Raw genomic sequence first — 21,695 nt, 5'->3', positions numbered from 1 at the left:
GGTGCAGGGGTAAATGTAGGGGAATGGGTCTGGGTGGGTTGCACTTCGGTGGGTTGGTGTGGACTTGTTGGGCCGAAGGACTGTTTCCATGCTGTAAGTAATCTAAAAAAGTGTATAAATCATTCATGACGGAAAATTGGAAAGAGTAAAGAACATGAAAGGATTAACTGTGGACTAATTTAAGTACTGGTCACTCTGATGATATCCTACAGATTTAGGATGAGCTCAGCAAAGGATCTCGTATAGTAATACGATATGTCCCAAATTGCAAAAATATAGGTTTTCCCTACTACACCACAGCATGCAAGTCATGTACTTGGAAAGAACACAACAGCAGAAATTCTACTGCAGAGTTCACACATGATAAGCAATAGGTGAGGATTCATCTTCCGACAGGACCATGTGATGTCCTTCACACCAACTGAGGAAAGGTTCCAAAGCTAATCCTGAATTGGGTTTCATGGAGTTGCCTCCATCGCGGCAATGGATGGTGACATCAGAAGAATCAATGCGAGTGAAGCTTGGAACAAAAATTGGAAAGGCTACATTAGAAGGTATGAACGCATGTTAGAAACATGATGGCCACTGTTAGGAAGGAAGATTGTGCAATATCTTTGCTGCCCCAAACCTACAGACCAACTTCATTCTCCAGTAACAGGACTAGCTCTTGGATTCACCCCCAGATAAAGACAGGACAGGGACAAAAAGAGGTGGAATAAAGACATTCCAGAGAATAATTGTATGACATGACCACATCATCTAAGGCTACAACTTCATTGCAGAACAGAGTGAGATGTACCTCACTGTTAGATGAGGTAAGAAGTTAAGGCTCCACCTGCTAGTTCCAATGCATGATGTGTTTGTCACAGAAACTACCAGAATGTGAGCCAGCCAATACTCCCCTTCCTCCCGGAATAGAATATCTACACCTTTGCTGTTAAAAGAATCATTTTAAAGAGCTGGATAAGTGCAAGTTCTTTTTGCAGCCTTTGCATAAATTCATATTGCTATAATTTATGTTCATATTATGGGGTTAACATTACAAGAATAAATATATTCCTACTGTTTGTGTCGATTTATCAGTGTAACACAGATAGCTCCTTTAGGATCACAGTGAGAACCTAGAAAATGAGCAGCTTTCAGAAAAGGCAGGTTATCCTGAATTCCCGAACTATCCTGGATAACTCCTGTACTCTGTCTGGTTGAGTGCATGGGGCTGAATAGTAGTGATTCTCCTGTCAACCACATCAGTCATTTCATGCCTTCAGTGATGTTCGTTAGCTCTTCGGTAAATAATGGGCGATTGGAAGATGTTGGGATGATAGCAGGTCACATAGCAAGCACTTTGTATCACATCATGAGCACTCCTTCCATAACCAACAAGTCCTGGAGTAGAGCCTGAACCCAGATCTTCTGGTCTACAGACAGGGATATTACCCATTGAGCTCTGTTAATGGTAGAGCTCCAAAGTATTTTTTATGTAAAACCAAAACAGAAAGTGTTGGAGGAACTCAGCAGCTCTGGCAGCTTCTATGGAGAGAATGCAGAGTTAATGTTTCGGATCCAGTGACCCTTCCTCAGAACATTTTTGATGTCCCTTTTATACGATGTTCTGATTAGACGCTTACAATGAATTGGTTGCAACTCTATAACCAGCATAGTTACAATCTCCTCATGTTTTAGATATTATTATGTTTAAGAGTTGAGGAAAATGTTTCATTCAATCAGGACACCTCAATGTCCTAAACCATTAAGACCTGAACTTCCAACATTTGCTTCCTGTTCTGTGCTGAGTTTGTTGATCTGAGTCTGGATAACTGTTGGGAGGGTACAGTTATTTTCAGATCTCCTGGCCTAAGCAACAGAAAACATCAAGATTCCGCTGTTATTTAATAACATCTGTGAGAAAGTGCTGACCATCAGGCCAGAAAAGGAAGAGTGGACTCATGATGCTTCACAGTTGAATAGCCTGACAACGTCCAGAACATCATTTTAACTGAAGAAACTATTTGCCTACCTCTGCCCCACCCCACCCCTCTGTGCCTCAGTGCTTGAGAACTTGGAAAGCTGAGAATTCGGGTCAAGCTATCGTTCTCTGATGCTGATTCTCACTCAACGTCAGAAAGAACGGTGGCATCAATAAGAAAGACCCACGGAAGCCGTTCCTGGAAAGATATTGAAGGGTTAGTGGTGGAAATCATGAATGCCAATGATTAGGAGTAGAGGTGACGCAGAACAGGAAGATCATAAAGGACTGTGAAAAATCGGGAGAAGAAACCAATTGAGCTTACCTGGACTTGCTGAGACACCCTGTGGCTCAACACTGCAACTCCTCCTCCCACTCCACCAAGGACGTAGGTCCTTGGACTCTTCCATCGCCAGACCATAACAGCACAATGGCTGGAGGAAGAGGGCCTCATCCCTCCAACCACAAGGGATGAACTCAGATTTCTCCAGTTTCCTCATTTCCCCTCCCCTCACCTTGTCTCAGTCAAATCCCTCAAACTCAGCACCACCCTCCTAACCTGTAATCTTCTTCCTGACATCTCCGCCCCCACCCCACTCCGGCCTATCACACTCACCTTGACCTCCTTCCACCTATCGCATTTCCAACGTCCGTCCCCCAAGTCCCTCCTCCCTATCTTTTATCTGAGCCTGCTGGACACACTTTCCTCATTCCTGAAGAAGAGCTCAGGCCCAAAATGTCGACTCGCCTGCTCCTTGGATGCTGCCTGACCTGCTGTGCTTTTCCAGCAACACACTTTCAGCTTTGCTGTGACATTATGCTAGTATTGACTGGAAGACTGTCTAGGTAGGCTTCAGTCGGGCCTGTAGTGAAAATGACACATGCATACCAATGACACTATGCAACATGAACTTAACATTTAAGGTAGACTCTGATCCCTTAGTACGGGTAATCTAAGATGACCAGAGCCATCTTCACCTGGAGAATGGTCACACGAGCAGAGGGTATGATACTGGGCAGCCCATCTGGGACTGTGCCCAAGTGAACACCAACACTTTCATGAGAGCAAAGAGATGAAAAACATATTCCTGTGGGCCTGGCAGAGAGGAGCAGGGCTGTTGAGTGAGAAATTAAATTTGTGGCTTTTCATGAGTATTTTGCTTATAAACCTCAGCCTGAGAAAGAGGGAAAAGTCCATAAACACTAAGAGCCATATATTATATGCCATAAAACTCAGAGCCAATAATAAAATATAATTACTTGGGAGATATTTGAAGACATTGTAACCTCTTGCAAATCTTCAAAACCACATGGGAAAAACATGCCAAAGAAAAATGCAACTGATGTTTCTTAATAAAATTCAGATTAAATGAGTTTTATACCTCACCAGGAGCTGAGACTATCTGCATTTCCTATATACCAAATTATTCCTGTGCTCCTTTATAGATTATTGATCATTCTGCTCGGAGCACTCCAGTAACAATCTCCCAGTTTCCAGCTGACTTCAGAAAGTGGACTAAAGCTGTGAAATGGTCAGACAAGGCTCCCACTCCCTCATGCACTAGCTCTCCCTTACAAATAGGCAGCATGGTGTCTCAGTGGTCAGCGCTGCTGCCTCACAGCACCAGACACTTGGGTTCGATTCCAGCCTCAGGCGACTGCATGGAGTTTGCGCATTCCCCTGGTGTCTGTGCTCCGGTTCCCTCTCACGATCCAAAGATGTGCAGGTTGGGTGGCCACGCTAAATTGCCCATGGTGTTCAGGGATGTGTAGGTTAGGTGCATTCGTCAGGGGTAAATATAGCGGAGGGAAATGGGTCTGGGTGGGTTTCTCTTTGGAGTGGGCTGAAGGGCCTGTTTCCACACTGTAAGGATCGCTGATGGTTATTTCCCTCGTCATAGATTTGTACCACACAGAAAATGATCACTCAGTTCAACATATTGGCTCATTGGAAGAGCTAACCAACCATTCCCACCCCTGCACTAGCTTCCTCTGCCCTCACCCAATCATTCCTTTTCAGGATATATCCCATCCTCTATTGAAATTTGACACTGAATTTGTTTCCCAGATCAAAAGAACTTATGTTAAAAAAAAATCTCTTTTGCCTTTTGCACTTCTCTTTAAACCTGCATTCTCTCAACAGTGACCATCCTACCAATGGAACCTGTCATGACATAGCCTTCCTCTTTCCAATTGCCTGACTGACCTGCTGTACTTTTTAATGTTCTCCCCTGGCACACAGCTGGTGCATGTTGAGCAAAAACTGTATAAAAGTAACTTGTGCCTGTCTATATTGAACTTAGTCAGAAGTCACACCAGGTTATAATCACCTTACCTGACGATGGAGCAGTGCTCTGAAAATTTATGATTTCACCTAAACCTGTTGGACAATAAGCTGGTGTCAGGTGACTTCAGACTTTGTCAACCCAGTCCACCACCAGCATCTCCGCATATATTGAATTTGTGAGAGACCAGGAAGGAAGAAATAAGGTTCTGACAGTAACTTTTTTGAGGTATTTTAGAGCCTGAAATTTTAAAGTCTGACCACTTTCTGCAAACTAGATGGTTTGATGGTAACTTTGATGAAATAATGTTCAATAGATTAATTGATTTGTGTTTGATTTTGTTAATCTGATGACTGATCAACATTCACCCTGCTTGATTGATTAAGCCCAGGAGTAGCCATTAGAATGAAAGTAAATAGAAACTTCCGGAGTGATCACCGAGAAGTCAGACCTGGGAACGTGTAGGCATCCTGTGATTGCTGAGATATTTGAAAGAATTCTGAATAAACTGGTCGTAGACTTAAACTAATATCATCTCCATGCTGCTGTGAGATAAATCAGATACATAAAGCATCTGTCAATAAGGATGGCTGAGAAACATTTAATCTTAACAGCTCCAGTTGTACTTCTTTCATTACTTGCAAGATCCTCCAATACCAAGGGATCTATGAATCCCAGATTTCAAGATCTACTTGCTCACTACACAGATGGATGTTCCAGATGTATCAGCAACCCACACAAAAAAAATACTGATACGGTGCCTCAGAGCAGAAAGCTGATAAATATTTAAGCAGCTCATTGAAGGAACGTCTGTGTTTGCTAATGTAGTAAATGAAAATATTAAGTGAAACCTAGGGGAGGTGATAGCCTAGTGGTATTATCGCTGGACAGTTAATCCAGAGACCCAGGTAATTTCTGGGGCCTGAGTTCAAAAATGATTCTGGAATGAAGAGTTGAATGATGACCATGAATCCAGTGTCAATTGTCAGAAAAAAACATTTAGTTCACTAATGTCCTTTAGGGAAGGAAGCTGCCATTCTTACCTGGTCTGGCCTAGATGTCACTCCAGACCCACAGCAATGGGATTGACTTTTAAATGCCCTCTGGGCAATTAGAGATGGGCAATAAATCTGGAATAGATCTGGAATCTAAGCTTCAAACATTGCGGCACATCCGGGAGGGGGAGAGTTACCTGGACGCTTTGTTTCAGGAGGCAGTCACACCTGGGAGATTAAGTAATTCACATTCAGCCAGTGTACAGGCACATCAGAATGTGACTGTAAGTGAGGCAGGTAGGGGGAACCTGAGTTCAGGAGTGCAGGAGCCTCAGCCCTTGACCTTGTCCAACAAGTACGAGATTCTTGCTCCCTGTTCGGATGAGGAAAAGGGCTCTGGACAGGTTGAGCCAACTGACCACGGCACCATGGTGCAGAAGGCCATTCAAGAGGGGGGAGCAAATAGACAAGTTGTGGTTATAGGGGATTCTATAATTAGGGGGACAGATAGTATCCTTTGCAAGCCGGATCGGGAGTCTCGCATGGGGTGTTACCTGCCCGGTGCCAGGGTGCGGGACATCTCCGACCGGCTTGGAAGGATATTGGAGCGGGAGGGGTAGGATCCAGTTGTTGTGGTCCATGTTGGTACTAACAACATAGGCAAGACTAGGGTGGAGGACCTGTTTGGGGATTACGAAGAACTAGGCAGGAAATTGAAGCGCAGTTCCTCAAGGGTCATAATCTCCAGATTACTGCCCGAGCCATGTGCCAATTGGCATAGGGATAAGAAAATTAGGCAAATAAACACGTGGCTAAGGGATTGGTGTGGGAAAGAGGGATTCCACTTCATGGGGCATTGGCATCAGTTTTGGAACGGGGGGATCTGTACCGTTGGGACCGTCTCCACCTGAACCGATCAGGTACCAATGTTCTAGCGAAGACGATAAATAGGGTGGTCAGTAGGACTTTAAACTTCTGAGTTGGGAGGAAGGGAAAGTGAAAGTGACAGGGAGTATGGAGTTAAATGGAAAGATAAGCAGCAGGATAGCATATGTGCAGGCGGATCTAAACTCGAGACAGACTGGGAATGCAGCAAAATGGAAGGATAACTTCGGACATCTTATGACTTCCAATATCTCTCATGATAAATTTAGCATTAAGGCACTTTACCTTAATGCTCTTGGCATTCATAACAAAGCAGATGAACTAATAGCACAGATCATAGTGAATGATTATGATGTGGTAGGCATCACAGAGACTTGGTTACAGGGGGGTCAGGACTGGCAGTTAAACCTCCAAGGATTTTCAACTTATCGAAAAGACAGGGAGGTCGGGAGAGGGGGTGGGGTTGCCTTGTTAGTTAAGAACAAAATTAAATCTATGGCACTGAATGACATAGTGTCAGATGATGTGGAGTCTGTGTGGGTGGAATTGAGGAACCACAAAGGCAAAAAAACCATAATTGGAGTTGTGTACAGACCTCCTAACAGTGGTCAGGACCAGGGGCGCAACATGTACCGGGAAATAGAGAAGGCATGTCAGAAAGGCAAGGTCACGGTGATCATGGGGGACTTCAATATGCAGGTGGACTGAGTAAATAATGTTGCCAGTGGATCCAAAGAAAGGGAATTCATGGAATGCTTACAGGATGGCTTTTTGGAACAGCTTGTCATGGAGCCCACAAGGAACAGGCTATTTTGGACCTAGTGCTTTGCAATGAACCAGACTTTATAAAAGATCTTAAAGTAAGGGAACCATTAAGAAGCAGCGATCATAATATGGTAGAGTTCAGTCTGGAGTTTGAAAGAGAGAAGGCAAAATCGGATGTAATGGTGTTACAGTTAAATAAAGGTAATTATGAGGGCATGAGAGAGGAGCTGACAAAAATAGACTGGAAGCAGAGCCTAGCGGGGAAGACAGTAGAGCAAAAATGGCAGGAGTTTGTGGGTATAATTGAGGACACTGTACAGAGGTTCATCCCCAAGAAAAGAAAGATTATCCGGGCAGGGATTAGACAGTCATGGCTGACAAAGGAAGTCAGGAAGTGTATTAAAGAAAAAGTGAGATCCTATAAAGTGGCCAAGAGCAGTGGGAAATCAGAAGATTGGGAAGTCTACAAAAACAAATGGAGGATAACAAAGAGAGTAATAAGAAAGGAGAGGATCAAATATGAAGGTAGGCTAGCCAATAATATTAGAAATGATAGTAAAAGTTTCTTTCAATACATAAGAAACAAATGACAGGCAAAAGTAGACATTGGGCCACTTCAAACTGATGCTGGAAGCCGAGTGATGGGAGATAAGAAATAGCAGGAGAACTTTGCGTCAGTTTTCACAGTGGAAGACATGAGTAATATCCCAACAATTAAAGGGAGTCAGGGGGCTGAGTTGAGTATGGTTGCCATTACAAAAGAGATAATGCTAGAAAAGCTAAAAGGTCTTAAAATTGATAAATCTCCTGGCCCCGATGGGATACATCCTAGAGTTCTGAGAGAGGTGGCTGAGGAAATAGCAGAGGCATTGGTTGAGATCTTTCAAGAGTCACTGGAGTCAGGGAAAGTCCCGGATGATTGGAAGATCGCTGTTGTAACCCCTTTGTTCAAGAAAGGATCAAGACAAAAACGGAAAATTATAGGTCAATTAGCCTAATCTCGGTTGTTGGGAAAATTCTAGAATCCATCATTAAGGATGAGGTTTCTAAATTCTTAGAAGAGCAGAGTCTGATTAGAACAAGTCAACATGGATTTAGTAAGGGGAGGTCATGCCTGACAAACCTGTTGGAATTCTTTGAAGAGGTGACAAGTAGGTTAGACCAGGGAAACCCAGTGGATGTGATCTATCTAGAATTCCAAAAGGCCTTTGATAAGGTGCCACACGGAGGCTGCTGAGCAAGGTGATGGCCCATGGTGTTCGAGGTGAGCTACTGGGATGGATTGAGGATTGGATGTCTGACAGAAGGCAGAGAGTTGGGATAAAAGGTTCTTTTTCGGAATGGCAGCCGGTGACAAGCGGTGTCCCGCAGGGTTCAGTGTTGGGGCCACAGCTGTTCACATTATATATTAATGATCTGGATGAAGGGACTGGGGGCATTCTAGCGAAGTTTGCAGATGATACGAAGTTAGGTGGACAGGCAGGTAGTACTGAGGAAGTGGGGAGGCTACAGAAGGATCTAGATAGTTTGGGAGAGTGGTCCAGGAAATGGCTGATGGAATTCAACGTGAACTAATGCAAGGTCTTGCACTTTGGCAAAAAGAATAAAAGCATAGACTACTTTCTAAATGGTGAGAAAATTCGTAAAGCCAAAGTACAAAGGGATCTGGGAGTGCTAATCGAGGATTCTCTAAAGGTAAACATGTATGTTGAGTCCGTGATTAAGAAAGCGAATGCTATGCTGTCACTTATCTCAAGAGGGTTGGAATATAAAAGCACCGTTGTGCTACTGAGACTTTATAAAACTCTGGTTAGGCCCCATTTGGAGTACTGTGTCCAGTTTTGGCCCCCGCACCTCAGGAAGGACATACTGGCACTAGAGCGTGTCCAGCGGAGATTCACACGGATGATCCCTGGAATGGTAGGTCTAACATACGAGGAACGGCTGAGGATCCTGGGATTGTATTCATTGGAGTTTAGAAGATTAAGGGGAAACTTAATAGAAACTTACAAGATAATACATGGCTTGGAAAGGGTGGTTGCTAAGAAATTGTTTCTGTTAGTGGACACAGCCTTAAAATTAGAGGGGGTCAATTCAGAACAGAAATGCGGAGACATTTCTTCAGCCAGAGTGGTGGGCCTGTGGAACTCATTGCCGCAGAGTGCAGTGGAGGCCGGGACGCTAGATGTCTTCAAGGCAGAGATTGATAGATTCTTGATGTCCCGAGGAATTAAGGGCTACGGGGAGAATGCTGGTAAGTGGAGTTGAAATGCCCATCAGCCATGATTGAATGGCGGAGTGGACTTGATGGGCCGAATGGCCTTACTTCCACTCCTATGTCTTATGGTCTTATGGTCTTAAATACCAGTCTAGTCAGCAATACGCTCATCTCATGAATGAATACAAAAAACTTACTTGTGTCAAAGAGAAACATGATGATAAAGTGGTACAGATTGCAAATGGCCTGCCAAGGAAATAGTGAGGACTGCAAATGCTGGAGGTCAGAGTCGAAGGGTGTGCTGCTGGAAAAGCACAGCCGGTCAGGAGAGTCGACGTTTCAGGCATACGCCCTTCATCAGGATGATATTTATCTTTTTTATCTATTTAAGGATGGCTGAGAAACATTTATTTATCTAATTATCTTTCATCAGAACAATATTCCAGTATTGTTACCTGATGTGACTGGTGGGATTGTGGAACCAATTGGATCATGGGTTTTCTTTTAGTTGAATCGTCCATATCTTCCAACTCAGCATTGAGCTCTGGCCACAAGGTATCTCTGGTACCCAACCCTCTGGACAGGATGCAGGGAAGAGCTACGCATCTGAGTCATGGTGTATCACTCACCGCCAACCTCCAATCTCTCGCTTCCTTCCAATTACTGTCTCATCCTTTAACATCCTGTTCTTGTTCCTCCTCAGTTCCATATGCACCATCTGTATTCTCTTTCTGCTCCTCACATCCTCATGACGTTTGAGTTATTGACCTTCTACAATTCAGCACTGAGGAACATATACCCTCTCCTACAATCTTCACATAACTGAAGCCCAAGCCTGCTCTCAACTAGTGAATAAACCCAGAGAATGACACACACTGGTCTTGCTCACCTTATATACTTCCAAATGGAGCTCCAGTAAGAGCAGTACAACCATTTTCAAGTATTTTTGACTGTTTCTGTCAATCTATTGTTTTGTCCTTTTGATGCTTAGCCTTTTGACAATGCTCTTTAACCTAAAATAAATAAATGAAATGCTGTTGCCAAAAAAAGATTGCAAGCCAGAGTGTGGCCAGTCAAGGCTGGGTCATGTACAAGATAGAGCAGCTCTGGAATCCGATTGGACAATTGCTGCAAAGCTGCTTGTCCATTCACAGACTGGTTTTGTCTTGCATTTGATGTCGATACACTCACCATTCTGTTTGCAAGAAAAGGAGAAAGAGAGTGTGGGAAGGAGAGAGAGTGTGTATGGGAGCGAGAGGTAGTAAGATAGGGAGAGAGAGAAAGTGTGCTGGAGGGAGGTAGAGGGAAGGATGGACAGTGCGTGGGGGCGGGAGAGAAATCCAGAGAGGGTCGGAGACAGAGTTTGTGAGAGATGGGAAAGAGTGTGAAGGAGTGATAGTGTTTTTATGAAAAAGGGAGTGAGAGTGTGAGAGGGAGAGGGAGGAGATAGAATGTGTAAGGGATGGAAAGAGTGTGGGAGAGAGTGTGAGAAAGGAGAAAGAGTGTGTGAAGAAAGGGCAATGGACTGTGTGAGGTAGTGAGAGAGTGTGAGGGAGGGAGAGAGAGTATGAAGGAGGGAGAGAGTCTGTGAGAGAGGGAGAGAGAGTGTGACGGAGGGAGAGAGCTTGCCAGGGAAGGAGAAGTGTGTGAGGGAGGGAGAGAGAGTGTCAGGGAAGGAGAAGTGTGTGAGGGAGGGAGAGAGTGTGAGGGAGGGAGAGAGAGTGTCAGGGAAGGTGAAGTGTGTGAGGGAGGGAGAGAGTGTGTGAGGCAGGGAGAGAATGGTTGAGGGAGGGAGAGAGTGTGAGGAAGGGAGAGAGAGTGTCAGGGAAGGAGACATGTGTGAGGGAAGGAGAGAGTGTGTGAGGGAGGGAGAGAGAGTGTCAGGAAAGGAGAAGTGCGTGAGGGAGGGAGAGAGTGAGGGAGGAAGAGAGAGTGTGAGGGAGGGAGAGATAGTGTCAGGGAAGGCAAAGTGTGTGAGGGAGGGAGAGATTGGTTGAGGGAGGGAGAGAGTTTGTGAGGGAGGGAGAGAGAGTGTGAGGGAGGGAGAAAGAGTGTCAGGGAAGACGAAGTGTGTGATGGAGGGAGAGAGTGTGTGAGGGAGGGAGAGAATGGTTGAGGGAGGGAGAGAGTGTGTGAGGGAGGGAGAGAGTGTGTGAGGAAGGGAAAGAGAGTGTCAGGGAAGGAGAAGTGTGTGAGGGAGGGAGAGAGTGTGTGAGGGAGGGAGAGAGTGTATGAGGGAGGGAGAGAATGGTTGAGGGAGGGAGAGAGTGTGTAAGGGAGGGAGAGAGTGTATGAGGGAGGGAGAGAATGGTTGAGGGAGGGAGAGAGTGTGTGAGGGAGGGAGAGAGTGTGTGAGGGAGGGAGAAGTGTGCGAGGGAGGGAGAGATTGTATGAGGAAAGGACAAGGGAGAGTGTGAGGGAGGAGAGCAATATGTGGTTGGAAAGGAATGATGGAACGTGAGAATACGAATGGGATAGGGAGGGAGTACGTTTGTGAAAGACAGTGTGTGCCAACCCTGTGAGTGACACACATCTTTCCCTTCTTCCTCCTGTCTCTGCCCTAAAGCAGACTGAGAGAGGAGACCCCAGGTCGAAAGGCGATGGACAGCTGAGGACAGTTTGGAGTGTGTGGTACTAGAAGCACAGACAACGTCAATGTAGTTATACCCAAAGCTTTAGCTCTGTCCCACCTCTCTGCCTCCTCGTTAATGAGCAGGACCTGGAGCCTAGTCTATCCCTCCCTCTGCATCTGGAGCAAAACGATAGGGAAAGACCTTTATGAGTGATCCCAATTGCTTGGTAATTTCAAAGAGTCATTATTATTCATTATTCATTTAAGTAACCAATTTGGAATTGGTTTCTTTATGAAATTTACAGTCATTGCTGTGTCAAACCCTTACCTCTGAGATTTTCTCATTGCCCCTCTCCCCTACGGAGTGAGAGAACAATTTAATTGTGGTCCGTTACACACAAGGGAAGGAAAGCCCTGACCAAGACGCTGAAGCCATTCAGTAACTTTCCACAATCGGATACCTGAACTTCTGAACATCGAAGATCGGTCTCCAATGGGATTCCCAGATGGAGTACCTGAGCTAAACTGGGACCTGGCAAAACCTGCCTCAAGTATATGTTTTCCAAGGGACTTCACATCCCAACTATCTGAATTGGAGATGCCGGGGTTGGACTGGAAGGTGTACAAAGTGAAAAATCACACATCACCAAGTTATAGTCCAACAGGTTCATTTGGAAGCACTAGCTTTCAGTGTGCTGCTCCTTCATCAGGTGGTTGTGGAGTATAAGATTGTAAGAATTAGAATTTATAGCAAAAGTTTACAGTATGATGTAACCTTTCAACTGTCTGAAAACTAGGAGCTCCAAGCTCAAAGACAGAAATAACTTGAAAGCTCCATAATCACAAGGTTAGGCAGTATATATCCTCCAACATTGCCCTTGGTTAACATATCAGCAAGCCAGTGGAATAAAACATAGGCCTCTCAAAATAGAGGCATTCAAACAAATTCTCGGCTGTTTAAGTAACTGTGCGGATAAACATCTGGTTTGCACTGTTATTAATTGTTGTCCAAGTTTCTGATTATTTTGTTATCTTGCCAATGAGACTTGTGTTAGTCCAGCCTGCATGGCTGAATGGATTGTGCTGTGTAGACACATTCATACGACTGAAAATACAAGTTGAGACTATGCAGTCATTCAAGGTAAAGGGTGATCAACAGTTTTCCATCCAGAGCTTCCCAATTAGGTGTATGCCATGCATCAAATGAATTAAAGAGGCTGCCTTACACAGTCCCAATTAAATCCTGCCTCCGAGCAAGTGTTTCCACAATTTGTTGCTAACCTCCCTCTCTTCAGCGCAGTGGCCGTAACTACACTATAAGGGTTACAACAGTTCAACAAGGCAGCTCAGCACCACCCTCTCCTGGGCAAATAGGGATGAGCAATAAATGCTGGCCAAGCCAGCCATGTCCACATCCTATGAACAGAAACAATATTTTGCCCTCTCATTGCCTCTTTAAGGAAGAGTGTTTAAGTCAAGCAACAGTTGGTATCATGGAGCATTCCTATGGTAGATGTCATTTGGTGGTTAAACCCCCAGAATGTTCTTTGTACATAAACATGAGGTGATTAGACTCTCTCCTCTCCCTCTGGATTTCTCCTAAGGCTGTACAGGAGGACCTGGATATTAGAATTGATACTTTTGAATAATTGGGGGCCTTTGGGGGTTTGTGTAGCCTGGAAATGCCTGATAGAATACCCTGACTGAGGGTATTCATTTGAAAAATATGGCACATTCTTTATTGAAAGGTGGGGGAGCATCAGTGAAAATCTAAACGAAAAAGATTTTTTTTAAAAAATGACTGCCCAGTCATTAAAATAATGAATTTTGCTTCCAGTTTGTTGGAAGTGCTAACAGACTGTCACCAAGAAGACATTATCAAAAAGTTGCATGTAGCATAGATTGAAGGCCTTTGATTTGCAGAAAGAGCCATTTTTCCATCGACGTGACCGTAAGTTAATATATCTCTTGTAAGTAATTAATCATAGTTCACTAAGGTCTACAGGCATTTTCATCATATTCCATGAGAGAGAGAGAGAGAGAGAGAGACAATTGGATATATATAATTGGAGCTCAATTCTACTCTTATAGATACTTTTAATCAACCTTTTCAGGCATGTTATGATATTTGGCACATCCTCAATCTGCAGTGGGACAACTGTCAGTGCAAGAGGCCATTTCTTGTCTAACCATAGAATGCCACAGTGTGGAAATAGGCCATTTGGCTCAAATGGTCCACATTGACCCTCTGAAGAGTAATCCTCCCAGACCCATTCCCCTACCCTATTACTCTACATTTATCCCTGACTAATGCAACTAACCTATAATCCCTGAACACTTTGGGCAATTTCCCTTGGTCAATTCACCTAACCTGCACATCTTTGGATTGTGGGAGGAAACCGGAGCACCCGAAGGAAACCCACGGAGAGAATGTGCAAACCCATGCTGACACGGGTAGAATGTGCAAACTCCACACAGTCAGTTGTCGGAGGCTAGAATCAAACCTGGGTCCCTGGCACTGAGAGATAGCAGTGCTAACCATTGAGCTAAAGTACCACTTATATTCCATTTAATTTCTTACATTTACAGCTAGGTTTAAGAATCACACAGTGCCCACTGTTTTAATGTAACCTAGCATACAAGAGTTCTGAATAACCCAAGTAGAAGGAAAAATGTCTGACTGTTTTCTGTTCAGCTGTTGAATACCTTAGATTGTTGGGGGAAGGAAGAGCCTTAGTAAGTGAAAGGTTTAAGCCAATTGTAGGGGACAAAAGCCTGCTCTTGTGCGTTCTCTGAAGTTAGAAGTAAAAGATTTTCCTGAGCAAGTATTTTCAGCCAGTAAGTTGATTCAGACACCAATTTGGATGACCAAAAGGTAGCTGAGTCAATATAGCATTGGACATAATCCCTCTTTCACTTTGACATGGGAGATCACAACACAAAAAATGGGGTGTTACATGAATCTGATGATGGAAAGAAGCTTTTATATCGGCATCACTATAGAAACTTTCAAAATAGTACCAGCAGTAGGCCATTCCGCCTCTGGAACCGGTTCCACCATTCAATAACGTGATTACCCCCCATTCCTGCTTACCCAAACAGCCTTTCACTGCCTTGCTTATCGAGAATCTATTGACCTCTGACTTAGAAATATTCAAAGGCTCCACTTCCATGCCTCTTTAAAAAGTGTTCCAAAATCACATAACGCTTTATGAGAAAAAATAAATCTCCTTAACTCTGTCTTAAGTGGGTGTCCCATTATTTGTAAACAGCAAGCTTTGGTTCCAAGAGTCTCCCACAAGAGACTCCCCATTTTCACCCTTTCAAGACCCCTCAGGATCTTGTATGTTTCAAACAAGTCACCCTTCCTCTCCTAAATTCCAGTAGATGCAAGCCTTGCCTATCCAGGTGATTCTCTCTTGGAACGAATTCATCTTCTTTTCCTATTTCTAAGAAATTAAGTTAAACTAGCGGCCAGACAGCTTTTATTCATAAAAGGGACCCCTTTAGCCCATGAAGCAGTGCAGATGAGCTAACTCACTGGATGCTCAGGAGATGTCACTGCATTCAGCTTGAGAGTTGAAGTGTGAAAATGCGTCAAAGATTGAATTGAGACATAATACAAGATGTCCAATCTTTGCACAGCCAGCTGTCCATTCTTTGACATTAATGTCTGAGTGTTGAGGAGGTGGAGGTGATTAAACTAATCCAATGGGACATCCTCTATATGGATGGATGTTGATCCCTCTTAGATAGTGGTGTGGAGTGACAGGTCTGCCCCATCTTCCTCCTCATGGAAGTAGAATTGAAAAGGAAAACTTTCCCATCACCACATCCATGCAACACCCTACTTTTCTCCATGTTAATGAATGTGGGGAAGAAAATATGCTATAAATTTTAGCAACGATCAAGAAATCTATGGATTTATCATCAGTCTTTTGTTAAGTCAGTGAAAGAATGTAAAAGATAGAACTATGATCAATACCATATCAAGTTATATAAAGAGATGATCAATGCGCTGTGTGGGATTAGTTTTGATTGCACACAGGAACTCAAAAAGAATGTTCCAGAGCTTTTTCTCCAAATTGGCTGCGAAGCTTAGAATTAGAATTAGCTTCATTGTCACACGTATTCAAATGAATACAGTGAAATGTCTATGGGGGGTCATTTACAGGTACAAACAGGTTTCTCTCCTCTCCCAGGATGCCACAGTTCCCTAGGCAACTGAGAATATTGTGAGAGAATTCATTGCCTCCAAGATGAGTGGTGACTGGTTCAATCATCTCTTTAGAAGCCAATTGGATAATTACCCAAAGAGAGGAAAATTTGCTGAGTTGTAGGGGCTTGGGGATAGGGGAGGTAGGAGAAAGGCTCAGAAATCCAACACTGGCTTGATGGACCATCTTCCCACAGTGCTCTAACCATTGGACAATTTGGTAAATGGGACTGGATGGGACAGGCTGCAGATTCAGCCTTAGCCCAGCTCCCAGCTTTCAAAACCAGCTCAATCCTGACCGGCTCGATCCTGACCGGTTCGATCCTGACCGGCTCGATCCTGACCAGCTCACCAACTTCAAAGTAGGAATGAACAAAATCAAAGAGTCAAACGTTTACAGCTGAATTTTCTGGCAAGTTTGGATTAGTAAAGGAAAAGAATCAAATTGAAAATTGGGCTGCAAAAGACGGTGTGCAAGTCTAAACAACTTAAATTTTAATTAAATATTAAAAGATCTGTTTCATTTCAGTGGCTGAGATTAACTTTACACGGTTTGATCTCCATCTCATTCAAATGACTTTTTTTAACCACATTAACTGAATGAACATTTATAAAATGAATGGGCCTGGATGTACATGAGTTCCCTGGAGTTGTCAGTCATCTATAGCCAGTTTATAGCATCAAACCTATTCCAAAGCTGTGGATTACTGATTGAAGACTCAGCAGAATTCAGCAGCTGGGAAGTAAGAAGTGTGCAGAGGCCAGTCTCCGGCTCAATCTCCATTGTTTTCAATCTCACGCTGCCATCTTCAACAGAAGAGCACCCTGCTTTATTGAAGAGGTTGGATTCAGGATTCCTGCCTGGAGTTGGAGACCTCTGACCTTTCCGTAAAAATACAGGAGAGCACAGCACAACTCAAAAAGGATAGCTACCCCTCGGAAAGTTTGGCCCAATAGGCTTTTTGATTTATTGTTGTCACATTTAGATTACATACAGTGTGGAAACAGGCCCTTCGGCCCAACAAGTTCACACCGACCCGAAGCGCAACGCACCCTCACCCTTCCATTTATCCCTTACCTAACACTACGGGCAATTTAGCATGGCCAATTCACCTGACCCGCACATCCTTGGACTGTGGGAGGAAACCGGAGCCCTCGGAGGAAACCCGCGCAGACACGGGAAGAACGTGCAAACTCCACACAGTCAGTCGCCTGAGTCGGGAATTGAACCCAGGTCTCAGGCGCTGTGAGACAGCAGTGCTAACCACTGTGCCACCGTGCGCCCACAAACAGTGAAAAGTTTTGTTCTATGTGCAGTACTGGCAGTTCAAAACATACAAAGATCAGAGGGTGATTGAACAGAGCGAGGAATACAAACTTAGAGCAACAAAGAAGGTGCACAAAAAGCAAGACCAACATTAGATTTGAAATTTGTGAGATCCGTTCGGAAGTCTAATAGCAAAGGGGAACACGTTGTTCTTGAACCTGGTTCGGACATCAATAACTGTAATGAGGAGTGGACAGCCTTGAATGGGTTTGAGATGGGTTTTGAGGAGGTGTCATTGTTTCATTTGCTGAGGTACTGTCCACATGGGAGCTATCTCATTGAGAGTCTCTTAAGTGCAGGACCTTTTATCTTTGCCAGTTCGTTGCCCTGCTTTATTCTATCTTTCCTAGATGGTGCTGAGTTCAGTTTCGAGGTTAACAACAGTCCACCTGTAATGGGTGAGCCCATTAAGGAATGGCCATTCTTTTACAGAGGCCATCATAATTGAGCCCAGCTCGTACTCAAGCCCAGGTATTTTCCTGCCATTGTGCCATGTGTCCAACAGGAACAATCCTACAGTGTGGACAGGGCTGGGTGAAAGGAAGCAAAATGGGACAGGTTACTCTGAAGTATCTCAGCATTATTAAAGCTGTCACCACCTCCTGTGGGAAGACTATTTTGTCATATTTATTCAGGGTGTCAGGCATTAGTGACTGTCTTTTTAACCCATCGCTGCTTTACCTCAGATGGTGGTGACCTTGAACATCTGATTGTTACAACTCTGCGGCTTGCCAAGTCCCTCCTAAAATAGACAGGCAGGAGGCTGGAAGAACACAGCAAGCCAGGCAGCATCAGGAGGCAGAGAAGTTGACATTTTGGGTGTAACCCTTCTTCCAGCATCTGCAGTTTGTTTTTATCTCTAACCAAGTCCTTCTGAAAGGCAGTGAAAGCACCTTGCTGCCTGGAGTTACGTGTGGCCACTCCAGATAAGAATCCCAAATGTCCCTTCCCTTCAGGACATCTATGCACTAGTTGGACTATTCTGAAATTCCAGCACCTTAAGGCTGGTTTTTAATGATACCAGTTTTCATTGTATTCTGCCTTGAATTCAGAAATGACCTTAGGAAGAATGCAACTACAATTTCACTTTGTTCACACTCCCTCCCTCCTGCCTGTTTGTTTGTTTTCTGGAAACTCCTTAAAGCTGCTTTTCTGATGATGACTACTGAGAGGTAACTGGGCCCATATGCCAGTGCACATGATTCCCCAATAGGCAACAGCCAACAGATGAGGTAATGCCCATCTGTGTGGCGAGTTCCTTGAATATACCACATTCTCTCAGGCAAGTCTTCAGGCAGTCTCCTAGTACTAGAACTAAGTGAATTTTTATCATAAGTGCCATGGTGAAATAATCAAATCCTGTTGAAACCTTAAGAACCACAGAATTTTAATCAAGAAACAGAGGAGGGTTATCTTTGGGTCTGAACTCCTGTCAGTAAAATATGCGATGGATTTGTGATATCTTTGATTTATTCCAAAGTTGGTCATCATCAGTAATTACAACTAATGAGGGATAAAGAGCTGGGATGGGTGGCTCAGTGCTTCATGTATTGACCAGAGTTCAAGAGGATCTTCAAGTGTATTTGCCCGTCTTTGGCAATATCAAGCAGGTCAAACAGGCAAGAATTAGGGGCTCAAGAATCAGAGCAGGGGCAAAGGGAGATTGGAATCCTGTTTGGGGTCACTCTCTCATTGTTCCTTCTCAGAGAGGGGGTAATGCAAGGCCAATACTGGGCACTGCTGCAGCAGCAACAGTCCAGTAATAAACAAGTTTCTAAGAAATGTGCCAATTGGCTCAGGTCCCTGAGGCAGAATGGGGCAGAGGAGGCAAAGGTGTTGGCACTGCATCCCAGCGTGAGGAAAGAGCCTCGGAGAATGACAGGCTGTAAGACAAAAACAAAAGAGAATGTGAGAGGATTCAGTAGGAAACCTCAGAGGGAAAAATATCAAGAGAAAGTTCATATTAAATAAAATATATCCATGACTTAGTCTTGAGTAGCCCTTTTCCCCTAGTGCTGAAGGGGAGGTTTTGCCAAGCACTTGTGAAAATTTATTGCAGCAATTTTGAAATTCATCAATATCATCAGGAAACCTTAAAAACGGTTGTCATGGTGAATTATGTCCTGTGGCTATCAAACATCATGTGACAAGGAGAGGGATGTTTTCTGTTATGTCAGCTGACCTGAGAACAGCACAAATCCTGTAAAAGCAATGAAAACAATAACAGTGCCTGACAACTCTTCACCAGCATTTTGGAAACTATTTTTTTGCACTGACTAAACTGTTTTCAAAGTGATTAAAGTCCGTCTTAAGCCACGGCTTCCATCGTAGGCCAGTAAAGCTGTATAAACAAGAGAAAAATGAAGAGATTTTGAATGCTGCCATTTGGAATCAATTAGCCGCACACTTTCCTTATTTCACTAAAAGTGCTCTGACATTTTCTGGCTTGGGGATGCAACTCTCACTCAACTTGGGTAATATAAAGGTCACAGATACATGTAAAGTGCAAGGATTGTACCAAAAGACAAATACTGACATGTTTCGATTGACATAATCACCAATTCCACTACAGAAAGGAACACGGTGGACTAACTGCTCACATGGTCCAGAAACATCAACTGCTTTCCCTCTTTGTCAAGTATGAATCATGCAGTGAACCCAAACTAGGACACAGTTGGAATGCCTGTGCATTGCCTTGTGCATCCTGTTATCAAAAGGATTTTAAAACAACAACTTGCATTTTTATAGTGCCTTTCAAGCAAGAAGCTGCTTCAGAGGACCTTTGTAAAATTAATGATACCCCAAAGGCTATCCACCGCCTGAGTTGAGAGTATGGTGCTGGAAAAGCACAGCAGGTCAGACAGCATCCAAGGAGCCGGAGAACCGACATTTCGGGCATAAGCCCTTCATCATCATCAGAAAAATACCCCAAGCCACATGAGGATATATTAGGGAACACTGTGGCCTAGCGGTATTGTCACTACATTGATAATCCACAGAGCCTGGATAATGTTCTGTCTGAACAAAATCAGAAATTACTACAAAAACTCAGTAGGTCTGGCAGCATGTGGGAAGAGCAAACTGAGTTAACGCTTTGAGTCTAGTGACTCTGGAACACCTAATGGTCTGTGGGCGTGGAATGATAAAATGGCGAAATTTGAATTCAATTAAAAGATCTGGAATCAAAACAAAATCTAATGGCAATAGTCACGAAAAACTATCTGGTTCACTAATGGAAGGCTGGTCTGAACTTAACATCATGACAGCATTTAACAGAGTATGGCATCACCAAAAATAGAGTCAATGGAAATCAGGGGAAACTCTCCACTGGCTAGAGTCATACCTATTGTAAAGGAAGATGGTTATGGCTATTGGAAGTCAATTATGTCAACTCCAGAATACAGTTACTGAGGTTCCTCATGACAATGTTCTGGGCCCAACCATCTTCAGGTCCTTCATCAATGACCTTCTCTCAATCGTAAGGTCAGGTGTGGGATGTTCATCGATAATTGCACAATGTTCAGCACCATTTACAACTCCTCAGATACTGAAGCAAATGCAGCAAGGGCATCTGGGCATCTTTCAAGTTTGGACTATCAAGTGGCAAATGACAATTTTGCCACACAGTGCCAGGCAATGACCATCTCCGACAGGATAAAATCCAACCATCACTCCTTAAACAGTAAACCTTAAACACTGCAATTAATGAACACTATCAACATCCTGAGGTTTACAACTGATCAGAATTTGAACAGGACCAGCCATATAAATACTATGGCAATAAGGGCATGTCAAAGGTTGGGAGCTCTTCAGTAAGAATCTCACCTCAGGACTCCCTAAAGTCTAACCCCCATCCACAAAGTATAGGTCAAAAATGTAATGGAATACTTTGCACTTCCATGAGTAACTGGAGTTCCAAAAATACTCAGGAGGCTCAACATCATCCAAGCATTGTACATGTGATTGGCAATGAAGGTGTTAGATGAGGTGTCAATGCAAAATGGCAGCAGTATGTACCATCTCCTATGATCTCAGCTGATGCTGGACAAGTCAGATCCCAGACTGAAATCTGGCTTTGTAGATCATATTTTGCTTTCTTTCTATTTACCAAGGTTTTTTTTCACCAAACCACAAGTACACAGATTTGGTCTTAATAAAACAGTAGATTATTTAGCAAAACAAATGATAAAACTTTAGAACTATTTACATGTAATACTATTTGAAAGATTTCAAAACATGCAATAAAAATACAATAATCCATCTCCCCAAAAGCATCCTTACATCACTCAAACACTTGAGAAAATTCCCTTCTTTATCACACTTAACTATTTCTTTCCATTTCTGGTCTTGACAGCCTGACAGCCTCTTCTTTGAATATTCACAAAACTGAGCTTAAATTTTCTCAGCTTCGAATAACCCCATTCAGAGCTCTTCCCAAACATTTCTGGTCTGGAATTTACAAACTG

The sequence above is a fragment of the Hemiscyllium ocellatum genome, chromosome 37 (assembly GCF_020745735.1).
Source record: "Hemiscyllium ocellatum isolate sHemOce1 chromosome 37, sHemOce1.pat.X.cur, whole genome shotgun sequence".
Classification (NCBI taxonomy): Eukaryota; Metazoa; Chordata; class Chondrichthyes; order Orectolobiformes; family Hemiscylliidae; genus Hemiscyllium; species Hemiscyllium ocellatum.
Note: the sequence above shows the minus strand (reverse complement) of the source record.